The sequence below is a fragment of the Octodon degus genome, unplaced genomic scaffold, assembly GCF_000260255.1.
Source record: "Octodon degus isolate 3935 unplaced genomic scaffold, OctDeg1.0 scaffold00161, whole genome shotgun sequence".
Lineage (NCBI taxonomy): Eukaryota > Metazoa > Chordata > Mammalia > Rodentia > Octodontidae > Octodon > Octodon degus.
The window spans coordinates 3,846,374-3,856,361 of NW_004524737.1; the positions used below are offsets into that span (position 1 = coordinate 3,846,374).

At 41.8% G+C, this 9,988-nt stretch overlaps 1 protein-coding gene across 7 annotated transcripts in view; it reads left to right on the forward strand.

The window, feature by feature from the left end:
- Flrt2 (fibronectin leucine rich transmembrane protein 2) overlaps positions 1-9,988 on the forward strand; it is a 97,839-nt gene that overhangs the window by 62,576 nt on the left and 25,275 nt on the right. The window contains exon 1 of one of the 7 annotated variants that reach the window (XM_023702899.1): positions 3,176-3,249. The exons of the other annotated variants lie outside the window; for them this stretch is intronic. The gene's annotated coding sequence lies outside the window, so the exon portion shown is untranslated. Of the gene's footprint in view, positions 1-3,175; positions 3,250-9,988 lie in introns of those variants that run through there. 7 annotated transcript variants of the gene reach the window in all.

A 9,988-nucleotide genomic window follows, 5' to 3' on the forward strand; every position in this document is an offset into this window, starting at 1 on the left:
GTACTTCTTCCTGTTGGGGTTTATTCTCCTCTTAGTCTTCAGCGGAAAAGGGTTGACTTGTGAAGACCTGAAGATGTGTATGCCCTGCCTCTTACATGAGGAATTCCAGAGCTGGTTCTTAGTATGCACTTGAAACGTATCTTAAGTGCCTTCTTAGCTCATGTGGTGTCTCGCTTCCTCAATCCTGAAAAATAGCCATGGAATTGCTCTTGCCAGTTACTACACAAAATTACCCAAGAACAAAAGAAATCTTCATAGATACAGAGTTATCGTCATCTAAATATTTCTCTTTAATTGTTCTTGATGTATTGAATAACAGGTGTACATGGCTAGCTAATTTATAAATGAGATAAAGTTGTTGTCTCATAAATATTTCATGAGCTAAGCCCTGAATCTTATGGATGTGAGCAATAAAGCAGCGTTATGCTTACATAAAATGCCACGCAACTTTAATATACATTTATCTTACCGTCTTAAACACATTTAGCAGTCAAGAAATGAGTTGCTCACACTGAGTTGAGCAAACAGAGTAAATTAAAACTTGATCTTAAAAGTGTCACATTAAGTTTTTATTTTTACATAGTAGTTGCTTTCTCCCTGCCTCTTAAAACAGGTCATTAAAGTCGACATGTCATGAAGGACATTTGTAAGGTTCTTTTTAGAAATAAGCAGCATTTGAACTTCCTAAGAATCATCAGTTTATTTAGTGATGATAGAAAATTAAAATAAAAGCGGTAGAAAATGACCCTAGAGAAGAGAGGATATAGTTTCACCTTTTTCTGTCTTTGTGCCCCTAATCTGATAGCAGTTCTTTTGCAAATTGAATTTAAACTCTGAAGTCAGGTTTCTACCGAAATTCAAAGGGAAGTTAGTAAACCAGGTAATTCACCAGTCTTGGGAGAAAAGGAATGGTCTTTGACATGCGCCCAGGTGAGTGTTTCCCTGGGGTGGAGAACATACAGCCTGTGACCCACCACTGTCACTTTCTTCTCAGGATGCCCTAGGGCTCTTCTCCTAATAAGGGTGCATCACAAGTAATTCTGGCTGACCTGACAAGATTTCTAATACTTTTGTGCACCCTGGAAAGCTGCCTGCATTTGAGCAAACCAACTGGATGATTCAAGGTGGGGGCTAGAAAAGAAAAACAGGGAGATTCCAGAGACACACCCTGGTGAGGGACTTTGAACTTAGGAAATGTTTGAGCTCTGTTTTTCCTTTTAAGGAAGCAGCTCTGAATTGGAAATGTGTGTTCAGCTCCCTTACTCTTGCAAATTTGGACTTAATGTTCCAGATGAGGCACTGTTTGACCATGGCTGTTTAAAACTACAGCTCCTCTCTAAGTCTGTCTTACTTCGTAAGGTTCTTAGGAAAGCTTCCAGAACTGTCTCCCTGAACTATGAAAGAAGTAGTGCCTTTTCATTTATTTCATTCCTACTTAATATTACTTGATAAACACACAGGACTGTAGCATTGGTACTTTTGAATGTAGGTTTTTCTCCATCATTTTCTGTGTAATATTGATAAGAACTAGAATTTTCCTTCTTTTCTTCTTGGTAGAACTAGGCATGGTTTACACTACAACTGAGCTACATCCAGAGCCTTTTTTATTTTTCATTGCCCAGGCTGGCTTGAAACATGTGATCCTCCTGCCTCATCCTCCTGAGTACCTGGCATTACGAGGCTGTGATACCATGCCAAGCCGAGAGCTTTCTTCTTCATAATTCCATATACCTTCAGAGTTATTAGCTCAAAGGAGATGCAGATCATCAAGCAGAAGCATCCTTGCCTTTGGAAGTCACATAACCCTGGAATCAAGTGCTAATATGTACAGTTTATTCACATGTAAGCCATTGATTTTACTCTTTTCAACATTAGTTTTTTTAAAAAAAAAAATCTCAAAAATGGGTAATGACAGCCAAGAAAAGTTTATATGATATTAGTAATGAGATGTAGAAAACTTATTGATAAGAGTGCTTGGCATTGAAAGGTGCTCAGTAGCTGTTCTGAGCACATTTGAAATGCATATCTATCTTGTTTACTTATCTGTGTGCATGGAGCTATCAGAAATCATAGAGTCCTTTCAAAGATACAGAGGAGTCTTTTGAAGTCTATATAAAAGAGCTTAAGAATTAATGTCTTTCTTTTATCCCAGGTATAAATGCCTACCATGTTCAAAGGGCATCAGTCGGATTAATATTGAAAATATTCTTTGAAGTCCTAAAACAGAAGGGCCTGAGAATAAAATCCATAGCTATTTCTATAGGGAAGAAAGGTCCCAAAACCAAGAAATAGGCTCCCTGGAAAACTAGGCCATTTCTGATTATATATATATATATATGAATGATTTGGATGTCAGTTAACAGGCCAGAGGTGATCCTGTCCTTTGTGGTCCATTCCTTGGCTTCAAGCCCTACAAGTCCCTGGGGCAGGTTTGCTGATCTGTGCAATTTCTGCTGTTGGGATGGTGCACATTTTTATTCATGTTTGGACAAACTTGTGGCTACATCTCTCAGGAAATTACTGCTCATTTTTTGACTGTCCAGGAAGAGGCTTTTAAAATCCTAATGTCCAGAAAACAAACAGCATCCTCCCTACACAAGGCAGGGAGACCTCATCCCACCCAGGGGCCAGGAAGCGGCTTCCTCTAAAGCATCTTATCAGTCTTCTCCAGATCTGGAAGCAGGCATGGACACTCCCTGTAGAGTTAGGTGGGGCCAGTGAAACCCCCACCAGCCTCATCTCCACAAGAAACTGACAGCGAACCCAGCATTTCTGTAAACATTAGCACACTTGGATGTATGCTTTTCATATATTTGGGTGGTCTTTTTTGAGAATCCAATCCCATATTTCTTCACCCTTTATCATGTCAGGCCTTTTACAGTCATGGACACTAGCAGGTTAAATAATAAAAGATGAACCAGTTGTGGCCTGATTGCCTTTTTTGTTTGTTTTTCAATGTGGAAAAGGATTTTAGTGGGAAAATGTATTTTGTTGCATTTGTGCAATGAACAAAAGAATTTCAGATTTAGGCCCTCATGTAACCAGACTTTTCCTTTCTCCTTTTCTTCTCTTTGCTTCAGCATTTCCAATGTTTAAGCTCTGACTATCGCTACAGTACCTTGGAGAATTTGGGTGTTCAGTGGGCAAGCAGTTAGCTGCCTTGCGACTGAACACATCAGAAGCGCCTGACTGCTGTGATTCATTATGTGATGTGTTGACTTTCAGCTGATTTTGAGCACACTTTAAATGGTAATGAGAATGCGGAGCTGGGAGACGGCACATAACTTTAGAGATTTGATTGTCAGAAAACAAGCAAACATTTAAGGAAATGATAGAATTCCATGATAGTGTAAGTCAAGGTGAAATCAGGGTGGGGAATGGCAGGCATGATTTTTTCTTCTTTATTATTTTCAGCTATGTCTTTATTATATTTTATTGTGTTGATATGAAGAATAATGAGGGAAGTCAGTGTTTGCTATCCAACTTTGGATCAAATTAAATGTGACATAAGGCATTGTTCCAATGTGTGACTACTTTGTTGCTTGCAAACTCGGAATCATCCTTTCAAGCAAAATTTAATATGAAAAAGTCAATTAAAATACAAGGAAAATGAAGATCAAGGAGCTGCAAAATGAGAATTTGTCCAAGCATGAGAGAAAAGCAGAAAGAAATATTAACCATTTAGGCACGAATTATATTTTTACATATATTATATATACTTCTTTTGAACATTAACTAGGTAGGAATTACACTTTGTATATATGTACAGTAAGTTTCTGGCTTATGAATAGTAGAGTTTCAAACTTTCACAGATGGGCACGGACCTTTCCTTATGAATAGCTGCAGACGTAACAAGTGGAAGCAGCTCGTTTATCTGCCCTTCGTTGTCACAGTGTCCTGCTGCGTGCTGCAGTGCAGTGCTCTGTCAGAGACCAGGGTGTCTGGAAACGAGGAAAAGCAGCGATCATATGGCAGGGAGAGCTAGGAAGAGCAAAGCAATAACCATGGAAACAGATGTGAAAGTAATTGAGAGGATGGATAGAGGTGAAGAGATGGAGACATTGCTTTCTTACAACATGAATCATTCAAGCATTGGAAGAATTCTGAAGAAAGATCACGGAACATGTTGATTCTTATGTGCCAGTGAAGGCATTTTGTTGGACCTATTGATGCATCTGACTTATGAACTTGCTCTGGGAACAGAACATGTGGGTGATTTCCTATGTACATACATCAACTGGGAGAAAATATATGAATACTGACAGGAGACTGTAGCAATCCAGGTGACCACACTGGTGGAATCCACTGATCTTGCGTATCCACTGTTTTGCTTACCTGGTGACACTGGGCCCTGTCCAAAAAGCCTGTAAGACACTCACAAGAGCATTTATTTATTTATCTATTTATTTATTTATTTATTTTTGGCAGAATGAGGGATTGAACTCAGGCCCTTGCGCTTGCCAGGGAAGCGCTTATTCTACTGAGCTATCTCCCCAGCCCCTAACAAGAGCATTTTTTCCCAACCACTGATAGCTAGTTTCTCACCTGGTGTTTGAATTTGGTCCTAGTTTATGACAAAGCCCAGACACCCTCCCTGGAGAGCTGGCCACAGTTCACCTTTGTCAAGCTCACACACAAGCCACTTCATCCTGCCTTGGGGCCAGGACCCACCTATCTTGCTATCTCCCCGGGCACATTGTGACCATGTGTCTCCCATAATGGACACTTTGTGCTACCCGGGATCTTTCTGACTCTTTGCTGAGTCTTGCAACCCCTTCTACCCTTGCTAGCTGGTTCTTGGATCCCCAAGACTGAGTTTTTCTGAAACAGAGCCATTTTGAGATACTCCATCTCTTTATGAAGACAGATAACATCCAAGTTAATTTTCTTTATTTGTTCTACTAGATCTTGTTCTTGCCATTCCCAACTAAACAGCCAAAGGCTCTGAATTATTTTCTTAGACAGTCCTGTTTTCTCAATTAAAAGTTTGCTACATGAAATATTAAAGTGTAGCCAACTGTAAGATTGTTATTATTTTTAAACAACTTGGAAGAGATCTAGTCTTTCAGCAAAATCTCAATACTTCTCTCATTCAGTTATGTTGAGTTCTGTAGAAATGTAATGGCACTGGTGAATTATGCAGCAACATGTGACTTAAAACTAAATGCTGATGAGAGCTGGCCAAATAGCTCAGCAGATTAAAGCACCTGCAAGCAGGGGCAGGGGCCAGGGATTTGAGCCCCGGGCCTGCCATGCTGGCCTCGCCCCTGGGGTGAGCTGAGATGGCAATTGAGACTGGGCTGTGGTGGCATGCACCTGTAATGCCAGCTCATGGGAGGCTGTAAACAGGTGGATCACTATGAGTCCGATCTAGTAGTGAGACCCTGAACACCCTGTAGACCCTTCCTTAAAATACATAAGAGAAACTATATGCTGATAGATGTTGATGGTTGAGTAGGACTGAAGAGATGACATATTTTGGTGATAATTTTTGCATGAACAAAAATGATCTATTTGTGGTGGTAAGCATAATTGTTTGCAGTTGAGATGCATTTGAGTTGATCTCAGTATTGTGCTCTCTTTTCTGGCTTCTATGCACTTGTCTCTATTTTACTTCAGTAGATTCACTTAGATCAGTTAAACTAGTCATTTCATATAGACACAGCGGAAGTGTAATGTTGAAAATAATGATTACCTTTTATTGAGCACTTATTCCATTCAGGCCATTTACCGAGTAAAAGCTTTGCATAAGTGGCCTCATTTAGTCTTTACAACTGTATTATAAGGAGATTTTGCATTAGAGAAGTGAAATGACTTGCTAAATATTTGCCCACAGCTCGTTAATGGCCTAGGAAGTGTATGGACCCACAAGTGTGTCTGGCTGCATTTCGATTATCCTGCAATTAAACAGGTTTCATAACTGAATAAAGGAATTGTCCTGGAATCCTAAACTTTCTTAAATTTCCAAGTAATTATTGGTTACAGCATGTGAATGATACCTGATACATGAAGCAGATTCAGGAAAGTAAGACTTTTCTGAGCCAGGTGTGGTGGCATATGCCTGTAATCCCAGCAATCAAGAGGCTGAGGCAAAAGGATTGTTGCAAGGTTGAGTGAGACCAGCCTGGGCTACTAAATGAGATCAAGGCCAGCCTGAGCTGCATAGTGAGTTGCTGTCTCAAAAAGACAAAATAAAACAAAAAACACTTTTCTATCACTTTCATGAATTTCTTAGACCTTGGCTATTCGCCATAATGATACAGGGAAACCTCCAAATGACACAGGGAGAAAAAAAACTGATCTCGTAACCTAAAACGTACCTGGGATGACTTCGTGTTCTCTAAAATTGAAGAATGAATTTTAGGAACAAATGGAGGTCATGAGCAGAATATATTTATTGAGGGAAAGAAAGCTCCTGTTCAAGAGAGGGATAGGAGGGGGAGTGCCGAGCAGGTCTCTTCCAGGGACTTTTATAGAAGAAAACCATGTGGCGAAGCAGGTCTAAGGTGGTGAAGACAAGGGAATTCCCTTAGATGGGCATGAGGTGGTACAAAACTATGGTCAACCAATGAGATTACAAGCACCATTGCTCAGCTAAAATTGATTAAATCCAGTACCAAATGGGGAAGTGAGTCATGTAGCAAGCAGGTATGAATACTGGACAGGGTCTCTTCCTGTTGGGGGTTGGGCTAGTGACGCATTTGGGCTCTTTCAAGGTGATTGATACCTATTTAGAATATCAATCCCTGATGCCCATCCCTAGGGAAGTATGTAGCTGTGTTTCCTCTTTTTTCTTGGTCTTGAGGTGTGACCCATATCGAGTGTCTGTCTACAAGAGTGTCTGTCTCTTCCAAGTTGTAAAGTCACCTTGTCTTCCATTTTGTCTTCTTGACGGCCTGGCCCTATCTGACTGCCTATATTATTTCTATCTAATTCACCTGCCTACAACAATAGGCTGTGGCTTTTGATGACATTTTCAGGGTCCACGACGTTCTCCAGGTCATGGAGTTAATACATCGTTGACTCCATAATGCACTGAGCCATGCATTAGTGAGACTTGTGGGAATCTCAAGGTGAGAGACCTTGGCTACAAAAAACCTTTTTGCTTCCTAACTTGATTTCAATACTCAAGCCCAGACAGAATAAGTGACCATGTAAGAAGTGTTTCAGGGCTCTGGAACCCACGGTTCAACTCTTTCTACTGTTCATGTTGGATGATAGGTTTAATATAAACAATGTATTCTCTAGTTATGAATTAGGGTGAAGTTAGAATACCAGGGCACTTTTTGCATTAGGGGAGGCTATAGATTAGATCTGAGATGTCTCTCAGAAATCTTTTTTTTCCTGTGTTTTTGCAATGCCAAGGATGGAACTCAGGACCTTGCCCTTGCCAGGCATGTACTTATGCCTATTGAGCTAGATCCCTGGCCCTCTCAGAAGTCTTACATAGTAAAAGCTGGAGATAGGGTCATGTGCTCCACAGTGGGTTATTTTATTGATGAGTTTCTCACTGTGTGTGCTGTTAGGCAGGATGATGTGGGTGGGAACATTGGGAGTGATTCTTGTCCCTTCCTTCTCTCTGCCATGAGCTGAGTAGCTTTTCTCTACTGTGCTCTTCTGTCACGCCGTTTCTGACTTGGAGGCAGCCAGGCGTGGACTGAACCCACTACAATCTGTGAGCCAAATGTACCTCACCTTTAAGTGTTGTGAGTGTTGGGTATTTTGTCCCACCAATGAGGAAGTGGTTGATATAGGTGGCAAGTGCAAATAGCTTTTGACTCCGTAAAGCACTCTTGAAGGTTAAAAATATTTTCCCAGGGTCAGAAATGGCCATGTTTTGGCTTTTTCCTCCTTAGGCCCTTGTAAAAAATAGTCTTAAAAAGGGCCAGGAAGTTACTGGAGACATACCATGTTGCTATTCCTAAATTACCACGCCCCATCTCAATTGCCGACTCAGCGCACCCCCTCACCAGGGGAGAGGGTATGTGTGGCACAGCAGGCCCAGGGATTGAACCCTTGGCCCCTGTGCCTGCTTACAGGCACTATAATCTGCTGAGCTATTTGGCCAGCACTCACTCTTTCTTCTTTTCTTCCTTCCTTTTTTTCTTCATTTTTTCCTTCCCTTCTCTCTCTCTCTCTCTCTCTCTCGCTCTCGCTCTCGCTCTCGCTCTCGCTCTCGCTCTCACTCTCACTCTCGCTCTTTTACTTCAGCTGAGTAACAAATCCATATGTTTATTTTAAGGATGAGAGACCCAGGTCATGAGAACCGTAACTTAATCTCAGTTACACAGCAAAGAATAGTTAGATCCAATCCATGATTTAAGTCCAAAGTGCAAATAAATGATAGGCTACCATAGCTGGGCGAAAGTGAGATTAGTATCATCATATCAGTTCCCAGTAGGACAGCACAGTGAAGGACACAAGGATACTTCGGTGTGGTCCATACTAGTTGAGCACTGTTAGGCGATTAGAGACTGAGCTCTCTCGGGCAGATGCACCCTGGCTCATTTGCAGGGTGATGGTAACTCTCTGAAGGAGAAGCACAGAGGAGAGGCCATACCACAGAATTGGCCTCAAGAGGGATTTGTCTGGGTGATGAGTTAAGGGGAAGAAGGAAGCAGGGCTAGCTTTTGAATACAGATAATGGAGAGGGCATCAGTGCCATTGGTCGAAATGGAAGTGGGAGGGGAAGGAAGGGCAGAATGAGATAGAAGGGAGGTGCTGCACAGAGAAGGCCCCAGAGCATAACGCGTCTTTGAGCAGGTTCCCAAGAGCAAGTCTGCTTGGGCCAGCTAAAGGTGCATATAGAGCTGCCAGTGTTCTGAGCTTGGAGCTGTAAGGCTACAGTGCACAGTGGGTTAAATATATGGGGTCTGGCTTCTTCTAAAGCAGCAGCATCATTCAATCATGGATTTAATAAAGATATTTAGGAATCAAACTAAAAATGTATATATTGAGAGGTTGGGAAGCAATCAGTTGTCATCAGATAAGTAAAGAGAATCCTTGGAGCAGACATCAGAAAAGTTGCTGAAGGGAGAGTTTACGTCAAAGTGTTGGACGTGTTAGTCATTGCAGAGAATTTTGCTAAAGGAGACTGGAGAATTTTTTGTTAAGAAATCATGTCATGTGGGTCGGCGAGATAGCTCAGTGACTAATCATCTACTTAGGCAAGCGCAGGGACTAGGGCTCAATCTCCAGTGCTGCGTGCTGTGCTAACCCCACCCCCTGGGCATGTTGAGCTGGCTACAGTGTCCGGGTGTGGTGGCACACACCTGTTATCCCAGCTCTGGGGAGGCTGAAAACAGGAGGATCACTATGAGTTCAAGCTGCGTAATGAGAGCCTATGACAAATTCATTAAAAAAAATCATATGGTGGATTTCTAAGCGAGTAGTTTCAAGCATATTTTAGGGTAGTACAACTGGAATGATATGAGCTAGAGATTAAAAAACAGAGAAAATGTACTTCACATGGAAGTGAAAAAGAGGAGTGGAGTGAGAGCTTGTTGAGCTTCTTGTGCCTGAAAGTTTTGGCAGTAATGAAGAGGTAACCACCCTTATGATCAAAGCAGAGCTGGTGTGAAACCCATGCTCTGCAGAGTGTCCTCTCCACTCTAATTCTTAGTGGGTGTCTACTGAATGACTCATTCATCATTTATGAAGCCAGAAAGATAGCTACTGCTCCTGTGTTACATTTGAAGAATACTGTTGAGTCATTCAGACAAAGGAATGCATGGAAGCCACACCCCAGAGTGGGCAGGAGGGTGGGAGGGAGTTGGTGCGGGCCACAAGGTTAACAGTAGAAGAGAGAACTTCCAGCTAATGACAGGCCAGGACTGGGGCAAGGGAAGGCAGTGGTGCTGCAGGCACAGAAGTGCAGGTGGTGAGCGCGAGGTAGAGGATGACAGGAGGGAAGAGCAGCATGGGTGAGAGCTAGCAGCAGAATGTGGCTCTGAACACCAAAAAAAAAAAAAAAAAAAAAAAAAAAAAA